Genomic DNA, 12,900 nt, shown 5'->3' with positions numbered 1-12,900 from the left:
TGTGTATGTCTGTGGGCGCGCTCGTGAATGTGTGTGTGTATGTGTGTGTGTGTGTGTGTGTGTGTGTGTGTGTGTGTGTGTGTGTGTGTTTGCGAGGATGTGTGTGTGTTTTTGTGTTTGTGTACACTTCTGATACTCTGTCGTTATCTACAAGTATACTGCAGTGTCAGACTGCTCTAAGGCATCATTATAGTGATGCTATTATTTTTTAACACAGAAATAAAGCGGGAGTGGTTTACTCATAGAAATTTATTTGTTGCAGTATGCTATTTGTCTAATGCGAGATATGTACGTATTTGTTAATAAAGAAAGTCGTACTGTGCTAGTTGTTTAATACGGGAAATTGATGTATTTATTTAAATATTGCACTGTGCTTACTGTTAAACATTTTAAGAATCACATACACTCCTGGAAATTGAAATAAGAACACCGTGAATTCATTGTCCCAGGAAGGGGAAACTTTATTGACACATTCCTGGGGTCAGATACATCACATGATCACACTGACAGAACCACAGGCACATAGACACAGGCAACAGAGCATGCACAATGTCGGCACTAGTACAGTGTATATCCACCTTTCGCAGCAATGCAGGCTGCTATTCTCCCATGGAGACGATCGTAGAGATGCTGGATGTAGTCCTGTGGAACGGCTTGCCATGCCATTTCCACCTGGCGCCTCAGTTGGACCAGCGTTCGTGCTGGACGTGCAGACCGCGTGAGACAACGCTTCATCCACTCCCAAACATGCTCAATGGGGGACAGATCCGGAGCTCTTGCTGGCCAGGCTAGTTGACTTACACCTTCTAGAGCACGTTGGGTGGCACGGGATACATGCGGACGTGCATTGTCCTGTTGGAACAGCAAGTTCCCTTGCCGGTCTAGGAATGGTAGAACGATGGGTTCGATGACGGTTTGGATGTACCGTGCACTATTCAGTGTCCCCTCGACGATCACCAGAGGTTTACGCCCAATGTAGGAGATCGCTCCCCACACCATGATGCCGGGTGTTGGCCCTGTGTGCCGCGGTCGTATGCAGTCCTGATTGTGGCGCTCACCTGCACGGCGCCAAACACGCATACGACCGTCATTGGCACCAAGGCAGAAGCGACTCTCATCGCTGAAGACGACACGTCTCCATTCGTCCCTCCATTCACGCCTGTCACGACACCACTGGAGGCGGGTTGCACGATGTTGGGGCGTGAGCGGAAGACGGCCTAACGGTGTGCGGGACCGTAGCGCAGCTTCATGGAGACGGTTGCGAATGGTCCTCGCCGTTACCCCAGGAGCAACAGTGTCCCCAATTTGCTGGGAAGTGGCGGTGCGGTCCCCTACGGCACTGCGTAGGATCCTACGGTCTTGGCGTGCATCCGTGCGTCGCTGCGGTCCGGTCCCAGGTCGACGGGCACGTGCACCTTCCGCCGACCACTGGCGACAACATCGATGTACTGTGGAGACCTCACGCCCCACGTGTTGAGCAGTTCGGCGGTACATCCACCCGGCCTCCCGCATGCCCACTATACGCCCTCGCTCAAAGTCCGTCAACTGCACATACGGTTCACTTCCACGCTGTCGCGGCATGCTACCAGTGTTAAAGACGGCGATGGAGCTCCGTATGCCACGGCAAACTGGCTGACACTGACGGCGGCGGTGCACAAATGCTGCGCAGCTAGCGCCATTCGACGGCCAACACCGCGGTTCCTGGTGTGTCCGCTGTGCCGTGCGTGTGATCGATGCTTGTACAGCCCTCTCACAGTGTCCGGAGCAAGTATGGTGGGTCTGACACACCAGTGTCAATGTGTTCTTTTTTCCATTTCCAGGAGTGTATTTACTATATCTAAGAATCGGGATGTAGGCATTTAGATAAAATCGGTAAAATTGTATAAAATGAAACAAAAATGGCAAACGACAATGGGAGGTACTGATAAATTTATAGGAAATTCCATGATGTCATTTAGCTATTGTTATTCAGTGCAGCCCAGTCACACACTGTATTGCCAAAGTGTGTTACTTTATATATTACGTAAATAGTTACTGCTGTTTTGCAGAATGGACAATTATGTTATTGAATTACAGTAAATACGCCTCATTCCAGGCACCCAGTGTAATGTCACAGTATGTTACCTCATGAATTATGGTAATATTTATCACCATTTTTAAATAGCATAACTCTGCCCTAATGGTCCTTTCACTTGAATCACGAAACTCGTGTAGTTGCAATAATAATATAAGGGTAGTAGGGTAGGGCGAGACTTGGTTCCAATCTTTCTATTGGCCTAGAGACTGGCAGTGAGAGAGGGGTTGGCGACCTCGTCTTATATCGTTTTCTGAGCAAGAACCAGCACAATGGATGGGCGCGTACACAACTTTCCCACTAGAGTGCGCCCCGCTAAGTACAACAGCGCAGGCGCAGCGCTAGTCCGTCTCCACACTACGAGATGGCGCTGTCATAGAGACGGACCAAATTCTGGTTCCACCGACCCGCGTATTAATATGTAACGCAGCCAATGAGATTGCTGCTAACGTAGAACCTTTTCTCCTCGCGGATCACACTCGCGCAGTGATACATGAACGCGCGAGGTATTACAATGAGTGTAGAGACCTCCGATTAGTCAGTCTGCATTTGTCTGTACCAGTCTGTACCAGTCTGCATTAGTCTGTACCAGTCTATAGTCAAGTTTCAGGCTGAAAATTAATCAAGTTCTGTTTAAAGTTGGTCACCGTCAATCTGCTACTCTAAGCGTGCAAGTGGCGTTTCTATCGTCTGACCTAACGGCAGACGATAAACACGCCACGATAAGACCACGAGACATATTGCTGACTCTCGCCTACTTCGTTAGAGCGACAAGTCAAATAATCTGATTGTGTGTGTACCGAAGGTCTTATAGGTTGCACACCACACATCCTGAACTTGAATGAATTATACACAACTGCCTTGCACCATGGTCAGTGAAATGGAAGGGGGTTGAGCGGAGGGGGCATATGACACTTGTCAGGTTACATCCTGACCTTAAAAGTACCTCTTGCAACTACCCAAGGGTAAAGGCAGGAGTTTGATTTTCCATCTTGAAATAAGATATTTCCCTGAGCCAGAACGCCCACTAATTTACTACTAATGTTCCCTTAAATAAAAGCAACAGCTACTTCACTATGGAGGAAGGTGACTGCAATGATGGTTTTTCGTTTTAGAAAACAGAAAGTGAGCAAGTGTGATATGATGACACTGTCCTAAAGACGATAAAGGGGAAATGTGCTCAGTTTACTTGCACATTTACACAGAAAATGTGTCCTTTTAAGAAAGAAAAAAATTTAGGAGATTAGTCTTATATTCTTCTCGGGACAACCACAAAGAGAGAGTATCAAGTTGCATGTACACTGAATGTTCAATGAATTAAGTTATTGTGGAAACACAGAAACCTATTAAACGGAAAGAAAAGGTACCTACTAAGGTGATGAGGAGTGAATAAAATCAAATTCATAGGAAAGGTTACTTCTGGAACGAACACTGCAGAGCACTTTTCTTAGTAGATGAATATAAATAATTTCTATCAAAGAGACTAGATCCAAGTAAAATGTTTTTTTATTGCCGTACAGTGGGCGAGTAGTTTTTGCAGAACTTGTGACACGTCCGGCAGAACTAATTATTATTCTAGTTTACTGGCCGGGCAAGTTATAACACGCACAGACGAAAAAATTGAGGAATCTAACAAAGAGAAGTAAGGCAACAGGGCAAAGAAAGAGAAAGTTCGAGCCACCAGAGTTCAGTCTATGGCGGAGTGTGCGTTATTCTGAAATTTTCTGTTAGTTTAAAACAGTATACCGACCCAGCACTCAAAGCCGAGACGAGACCTTGCCTTTCACGACCAGTGCTTCTACCGACTGGGCTACCCAGTCACAAGGCGTGGGCAGAGCTTCACTCCTCTGTTACCTCTCTTGTGTTTTTCAACCCTTACAGAACATCTCCTGCAAACTTTCCTGGACTAGCACTCTGGAAGAAAGGATAATTCGCATAAGTGCCTTAGCAACAGCCTAGGGGAAGGATTTCTGAATAAATCATTCATTCAGAAAACGCGTGTGCGCTGCTTTAAAATTGCACACACTCCGATGGTGAGGGAAAATTCGTCAGTATCAGTGTAAGCTCAGTTTCATCTGGTGATAAGATTTGCAGCGATCATTACTCGGTCAGCATGAAAATCATACTAAAGCTACATAAATCAAAATGAACTTAGTGCAGAGTAAAATATAGCACGAACAACTTTTTTTAAAGAAGTTAAAAATGTACGCAGCACCAAGTCCATATTTCTAGTTTTTTTACAGCGGAGGTTGAAACAAGTAGCAATCTTCGGATGACATGTGGAATGGACTGAAAAATGTAATTACAGGTACTGCAAAGACACAAATAGTTCCAATTTTATCTCCCCTAGGAAATGGCTGATCAATAGCACTGAAGATACAAAAGTTTCAAATATACACAAAAATATGAGAGCTACAGAATCAAATGAGGAACAGTTACTACGAATGAAGAAGATATGAGAATAACGGAAAAATTTGATAGCTATTTAACGTAAAGTTTATACAAATGCAATTAAAATCGGGGATTGTGTCTATTTTGTTGTCAGGGTATTGGATTAATAGACCCTTTGTAGGTGAAATGTACGAAGGGTGTGGAACGGAGGACGGCTTAATAGAATAGCCAGCAGACGTAACAGAGAAAGAATGTGAACCAAAAATGTTCATGGACGAATTCAGTAAAATAGTTTAAGCGTATAATGCAATAGCTGAAGTAATGTTTCATCAACTAGACAATAAAAAATTAACTTTCTCTTTGTGCTCAACAGTGTTAGGTATGAAAAATAAATAATCCGAGAAGATTTCAAAAGAAGCAGTCCATGTGCCAAACATAAAATGATCATATCAGAACAATAGAAAGTTAGCAGTGAATAACCTTACTAACAGGTACCTTCAAGGCGCTGGCGATGACCATAAGCAGCAGCATATCAAAGAACACAAATCAAAATCTCATTAGATCTCAGTAAGGATTTGGAATGAAACAAGAACTGCAGAAGTCTTTCTTTTAAGTAATAACTATGTGAATGAAATTAAAACTGTCAACACACGTAAACATAGAGACGCCAGGAGGTACTGTCAGCACACAAACACACCAGGAGATACAAAACTGTCTCTTTTAAGTTATATCATTTTGCATATAAAGTCACTAAATGATGAATAAATGTTATTTTTGTTATTAGACATTTACTGTGAGAAGTGATAAATGGGTGTAAAGAGAAATAAGGTGAAGAATATCTACACAGATACAAAAAAAAATAGATTTGTAGACGACAGAATTCCAAATTACCTACATTTTGTATATTTTACTTGTTACCTCTTCATCACTATATAAAGTGATCAAACTATGGATAATAATTATTGTTACTGTTAAATATATACACTGAGGAAGCAATAAACAGATGTATAGATTCTTACGTTGTGAAAATTTTTTATTAGTAGACAAGTAGTAGTGAAGTTCAGAGCTGTATGAAGAGCAATGCTTACCTTAAATAATTACTATTTTTAATGATTATCTTTTGGGCAGTCGCCGACATACGTGTTCTATTCGTTTTATGTACGTTTTATTTTGTTGCTGTATGCGTTATTAAACGGATTTGTATGAGTTACGGTTCAGTTCTTATGATGCAATAAAGTTAGTTCATCTAAGCCCACAACAGTTGATGAGCCAGACGTGACAGCAGACACTACCTGACTTGAAATTCAACAGACAGCAAAGCTTGATATCGTGCTGCATCGCGCAAGTACGAACAGTCGCGTCAACAGCGTGGCGCGATTCCGTGTTCCAGTTCACCACAGTCCACGACGTCAGCCCCGCCATCGACTGTAGACGTGAATTGTAAAAATAATGTTCCAACAGCCTTTATTTCTGCAGCATTTCATGTAGGCTACCAGACTGGACTCCTCAATAGAGTCGTCTTAAGTTTCTATACAGTAAAATGTTCAAGTCATCAGACAAATACATAGTAATATGTCATAGATAGTACTATATAAACGAAGCAAAGGATATATATATATATATATATATATATATATATATATATATATATATATATATATATAACCCAGTAATGCATTAATACGCTCAAGACACAATGAAGAACATACTATCAATATAATATATTTCGTAAAAATAGTGCAAGACACAAGTTACCTATCGCAAATAACTCATAAAAACAGTAGTGTTATTTCAACGCAAACATTAATCCTATGTGTTCACGTCCAAAATTATGTAAGGATATTTCTTGCGTGAGATAAAACGAAGAATAGTACCCACATAACTAACTTAAAATTGTAAGAAACGATATAAGTGTAAAAACTACATAAAATAATTAATAGTCGTATTGGGTAAATAACTATGATAATAACTAAACGAGTGTCATGAGGCAAAGATGTCCGTGCTACATAATATGAAGAATTCAATAAAACAGGCATTAGTGTTAATAACGATCAGAATAGTGTCAGAGAAAGTTAGTATAAGAAATGTGACCCATCTACAAATCAAAGATTAGAGGAAAGGAAAGATTAGAGGAACGACCTGCATTTGGAAAAGGGTATATCACGCAACTGGGTATGGAAAGAGAGTAAAAAACTGTACTGCAGTAGGCTACCAAGTCGTCTATGAAATGAAGACAACATAAGCCAATATCGCACCTAAAGTAGAAACAACATATTGTAAAAAGCGGGGAGTTGTCGCTACAGACAACGATACTTCTCGTTAATGAGTATTCTTAAAAGATTACGTAAATGAGGAAGGGATCTAATAACTATGTTATATATCCTTTATTGTTACCTGTACACTGAGTACATTATTTATTATCATTTTTCTTTTACTTATATACATTAATCTGTATCCTTTGTTTCGTTTGTATAATACTATGTATGACGTCGTACCATGTATTTGTTTGATGTCTTGTAATTTTTACTGTATATGTTCTAAAGGTGACTCTATTGAGGAGTCGAAACTGGTGTTATAAATAAAAAGCTATAAAAATAACAGCTGCTGGAATACTATTTTCACAGTTTATCGAGCAGCCGCAGACTCACACTCCATAAATGCAAGCGCGAATTAACGTTAACTGTAGACGTGTCTGCTGGCGTAGCAATTAATTACCTGACAGTGAAACAGTCACCGTTTTGACAACAGCAACACGTGTTGAAGATTGTGCAACTAGAAAGTCAGTCTGCGCTAGCGCACGTAACCGCAGGTGGCACGAGGTGCAGTTAAGTAGCTGCTGAGCTCAGTGAAGATATGGTCACAGACGTGCAAGACATTCCGGCGTCACCACCGAGCACTGCTCGTTGGATAACCATCAAAAACGCCATGATTACTCGGACTTTGCAGTTCGAGGCGAACAGACTGGAGAAGCAACTCCGTAATGAGGGTCTAGGGGATCGAGTCCCACCACAGCTACTACGCCGACAGCGTTTATTAGAGAGCAACGCACTCAGTGACGACATTCTCCGGAATATCTGGGTATCGCGCCTGCCACCCGTTGCACAGAAAATAGCGACAATCAGGGCCAGCTGTACAGATACACTCGTACAAACCGCAGATCGCACATCGGAAGCGTAACGTCCGCTTGTGTTGCAATAATTTGCCCACAGCCTCAGGCAGATACCCTCGGCACGCGACGAGCACAAGTTGACGACCTCACCGCGCATTACGTAAGCAAACTACCAGTCGCCGACCTCGTCGCGGAAACTTGCAGTTGCTCACCTTTATCACCAAATGTCTGCTGGCACCGCACGCCACCTACTCCAACAACCAGGCCCATTTTACCTTCTCCGGCCTTGACACCCTTGTCTAATTCCCTGTCATGGCGCGACAGCACCGTATCCTTTTCAACAACATCCGCTCCCTTCCCGCCAACAAGAACCTCTTCCTGTACACCCTTGCCACCCACCGCGTGGACGCCTTCTTCCTCAATGAAACCTTCCTCCAACCCCACCACACCGTCCACACTTCGCCATACCTCCTTCACCGTTCTGATAATCCTCTCCCGATTGCGCGTGGCGGAGTTGCCATTGGTCACCACCACCAGATCCCTGTTCGGCTCCAACCTCTCCTTCCCGACCCCACCGAACACCTGATCCTTAGTCTCTTCTTCCCCGGCATTACCGTTACCTGCGCCACCATCTGTGTCCGCCCTAACGTCCCTATTCCCTTCGACTTCCTCTCCCACGTTGACCGTACCTTCTCCTCCTACGTGATCGCCGCCAACCTCAACATCCACAGTCGTTCTGCCGCCCAGTTACGGCGGTGGCACCGGTTCCTCTCCACCCTTCAAGGCGACCTCATCCCCATCCCCCAGCACACCCGTCCCGAATCCAACTCCACTCCTGATGTTGTCCTTTCCTCCGTCAACCTCCTTGGCCGCATAACGGTGGATGTCCTGGAACCTATTGGTAGCGACCATCTCCCTGTCCTCCTCACCATTTCAGACGGTCGTCGCCCCCGCCCCGACCCTCGTCATGACCCTCCCCCTAAATATGTCCATGACTATTCCCGTGCCAACTGGAATGCCTACCGGGATACTCTCTCCACCCAGGTCGATAGCCACACCCTCACCTACCGTCACCCTGTCCATGTAACCCATGCCGCCACCTTTCTCAAGCAGACCTTGTCTGAGGCCGTGGAGGCCCACGTCCCTACTGTCGCTATCCACCCCCACCGTCCTACCTTACCCCCACAGGCCGTCCTCCTCCTCCGTGAATCCTGCCGTCTCTACCGTGCCTTCCTCCACACGTGTGACCCGGACACACTACGACGCCACCGGCAACTCCAACGACACATTTGTAATTTGCTTGCGGCCAAGAAACGCCAGGACTGGCGACAGACATGCACCCATTTAAATGCTACCCTCCATATCAACTTATCCAAGTTCTGGTCCGCCTTCCGTCGTCTTACCAGAACTAAACCCTCCCCCTACTATCCTCTTCTCCATGATGATCACCCCTTCCCTGACACCCTTAGTAAGGCTAATCACTTTGCCTCCTACCTGTCTGCTGTCTTTTCCATCCCCGATGATCCCCAGTTCGATTACTCCCTCTTCCCAGATGTCCGCGATCAAACTGACACCTCTATCACTCCCCTCGCACCTGGTTTCCAGTACTTAGACAACATTACACACACGGAACTCAATTCCCCAATCACTACACAGGATCTCATTGCTACACTCCACACAAAACGCAACACAGCTCCTGGTCACGATCGTGTCACCTATCGTCACCTTCGTGAAGCTCCTGCCGCTTTCCCCTCCACCTTGGCAGCCTCTACAAAGTAGTCCTGTCCACCGGTTACTACCCCGACCTGTGGAAAACCTCCCGTATCCTGATGTTCCTTAAACCTGGCAAACCGCCGTCTGCCGTCTCTTCCTACCGTCCCATCAGCCTTACCTCGGTCTTCATCAAGGTCCTAGGATCTATCCTCTACCGCCGCATCCACCAGCATCTCCACCAGCACCGCCTCCTTCCGGTTTCCCAGTGTGACTTTTGGCCGTCCTTCTCTTCCGACGACCTTCTCCTTCACCTCACTCATCTCCTTTCCGACCAGCTTAATTCCTGTCGCTCCGCTATCTTCCTCTCCCTGGACCTTGAACGAGCTTATGACCGCGTATGGCATTCCGGTCTCCTCTTCAAGCTCCAAACCTTCGCCCTTCCCATTAACTACGTCCGTCTGATCGGCTCCTTTCTCTCCCACCGTCCTTCCTATGTCACCATCCATAACACGGATTCCTACACCTTTTTCCCTACGCCGGTGTGCCCCAAGGCTCCGTCCTCTCCCCCCTTCTGTACCTTTTGTATACGGCGGACATGCCGCCGCCGTCACCCCTCCCGTCCACCTTCTCCATTTTGCCGATGACACTGCCTTCCTTGCCCTTGCCCCCACCTTGCAGCGCTCCCAACACCTTCTCCAATCCCATCTTGATCAGTTCACCGCTTGGTGCAAGCAGTGGTTGCTCAAGGTCAATACCTCCAAAACCCAGGCGATCATTGTAGGCAAAACCACCCCTTCCTTCCGCCTCCTTGATTTCTATCTCACCATCTATGGCCGTCCTATCGCCCTCACTCCCACCTTCAAGTACCTTGGCGTCACCCTCGACCATCGCCTCTCCTGGACCCCCCATCTCCGGACAATCCAAGCCAAGGCACAATCCCGACTCTGCTTCAAGCTCCTTTCGGGCCGTACATGGGGTCTGGACCCCTCCACCATCCTCCACACCTATAAATCCCTCATCCGCCCTATCCTCTGGTATGACCCCCTATCTTTTATAAATCCCTTCAAATCCTTGAACGCCATGCTGTCCGCCTCGCCTATCACATCCGTCTCCCCTCCCCCACACGGAACCTGAACAATCTCATTCCTTTCCTCCAACTCTTCCTTGAAAGGATACGGATCCTGTACACCTCCCGCAAACTCAACCCTCCTCACCCACTTGTCTCTCCCATCCTCTCCCAACCCCACCCGCTGCAGCACCTGTATTCCCACGTCCCACCCGATCTCTTTCACCCTCCTTACCCTCTCCCAAAGTGGCTTCTGGCAGCTCCCCCTCCCTATTGATGTCCTCCTCCCCTCCATCTACCCCTCCTATCAACTTTGATCCTACTCGCCCCCACTTCCTGTGGCCTCTCCTCTTGGCACCCTCCCTCCCTTCTCTTTCCTTTTCCCTCGTCCCCTTCCTCCACCCCTCTTCCCCTGGGCTCCCCCCCTTCTCCCCTCCCCCTGTCTCCCCTACCCATGGCATCGTTTCTCCCTTCTCCCTCTCCCTCTCCCACCCCTCCCCCCTCCTCCTCTCATGGCAGGTCCCCGCACTCGTACACAATTAGTGAACATTCGCGCGCCGCCTCGTGTTTCTGTGTGTGCCGTCGTTTTGTGCTTAAGTGGTTCAGTGTTATTCGTTTTGTGCACCTACGTTCACGTGTGACAACTTTCGTCTATATATGTGTCCCGGTGCCTGAACAATTTTTATCTTGGACTCTATGCCCGTGAACGGCTCCGTGTATTTTAAGAAGTGTTTGTATCCGTTTATATGTCCACCGTCTATTCATCTGACATTGTCATCATTTCTGTCTTGTATGTTTCTCTGCGGGCGAAGAGCGGCGTAGTATGCTGCTGCAGGCCTGCCTGTAAACAAGTTTAAAATAGCAATAAAGGAAAAAAAACTGGCACCGCCGACTGTGTGGTTACGAGATGCGGAAGTGTAGCCCGTCGTGCGAACAGGGAAACTCAGAACGAAGTCAGTGATGACATCCACTGGCTCTCTAGACGGCACGCCATGAACTGTTGTAAGAGAACACGGCACAAAGTTACAATTTTTAGTAGACACAGGTGCTTGCTTACATGTCAGTGTATCCATCCACCCGTCGGACGCGCGTCGGAACTATGGTGACTGCCACCTCTTCACCGCCAATGATTCTGCGATCGCAGCGTATGGTTGTGTCACGTTAGTTTTGAACTTACGCCTATGGTTCAAATTTGAATGGCAGTTCGTTGTGGCGGGAAGCATATTCGGAGCGGACTTTTTATCGTTTTATGGATTCCTGTCTGACCTCCATCATTGTCACCTTCTTGACACTACTGCCAACTGAATAAGCCAAGAGCGACTGTATCGTGTGAGACACCTACCGGTGCGCATGATTACCTCTGATTCTCCATTTATAGAGCTCCTAAGACAGGTCCCGGCGATCACATACAAGACTCCCATGCGCAGTTGTGCAACACTCGATACCGTACTATACGTTAATTACAACTGAACCACCACTTCAAACTCCACCGCTCCGCTTGCTACCCCAGAAACTGAAGGTAGTTAATTAGGAATTCTCGTTCATACTTTCACAAGGGATCTGCCACCTCTAAGTCAGTAACTGTGCATATCCACTACATGTAGTCGCAAAGACGAATAATGGATGGAGCCCATGTGGCGACTATAGAAAGCTCAATACCAGAACCTTTCTAGATCGATATCCAGTAGCCCATATTGTTATTTTCGTTCACTTAGTGAGCAGATCTTTTCTACATTGTTCGTGCATTCTAACAGATACCTGTGGCATCGGACGACATTACTAAGACCACAATCCCCACAGCATTTGATATGAATTTACCCAAATGCATTTTGGACACTGTAATTGTGCCTAAATATTTCAACAGTTTATGAATGAAGTCACTCTCGACTTAGTCTTTATATGTGTAAATCGAAGTCGTCCTTGTCGTGTCAAACTCAGTAGCAAAACACGTGTCACACTTGTAATAAATCTTCACTTGTGTACGTGCACAGCCGGCCGAATTGACCGAGCGGTTCTAGGCGGTACAGTCTGGAACCGCGCAACAGCTACGGTCGCATGCTCAAATCATACCTTGGTCATGGATGTGTGTGATGTCCTTAGGTTAGTTAGGTTTAAGTAGTTCTAAGTTCTAGGGGACTGATGACCTCAGAAGTTAAGTCCCATAGTGCTCAGAGCCATTTGAGTCATTTTTGTACGTGCACATATCCTGTTCATCAACCAGTGAGGTGTATCTTTGGAGAAGCTAAGTTCGATCCCCAGGTTATACTATCGATGCACAAGGCGCAAGAGAAAGTAGAAGCTAAACTTAACTTTTCCCCAGCATATGACAGTTGAATAATTGCGACGATATCTTGGTGTAACCAATTTTTAGTGTTAGTTTATTCGTTATCATGACCTGCTAGCTCACCGAAGGCGAAGGACAAACTCCAGTGGAATAGTGAGGCTGTGTTGGCCTTCACGAAGCAGAAGGCGGGTATCACAGAAGTTACACTGTTAGCACCTCTCGCGCTGATGGTCGACGCATCTTCCACTGCAACCAGTGCAGCA

Source organism: Schistocerca gregaria, chromosome 2, assembly GCF_023897955.1.
Source record: "Schistocerca gregaria isolate iqSchGreg1 chromosome 2, iqSchGreg1.2, whole genome shotgun sequence".
In the NCBI taxonomy this organism is placed as follows: Eukaryota; Metazoa; Arthropoda; class Insecta; order Orthoptera; family Acrididae; genus Schistocerca; species Schistocerca gregaria.
This window is presented reverse-complemented; position numbering follows the sequence as displayed.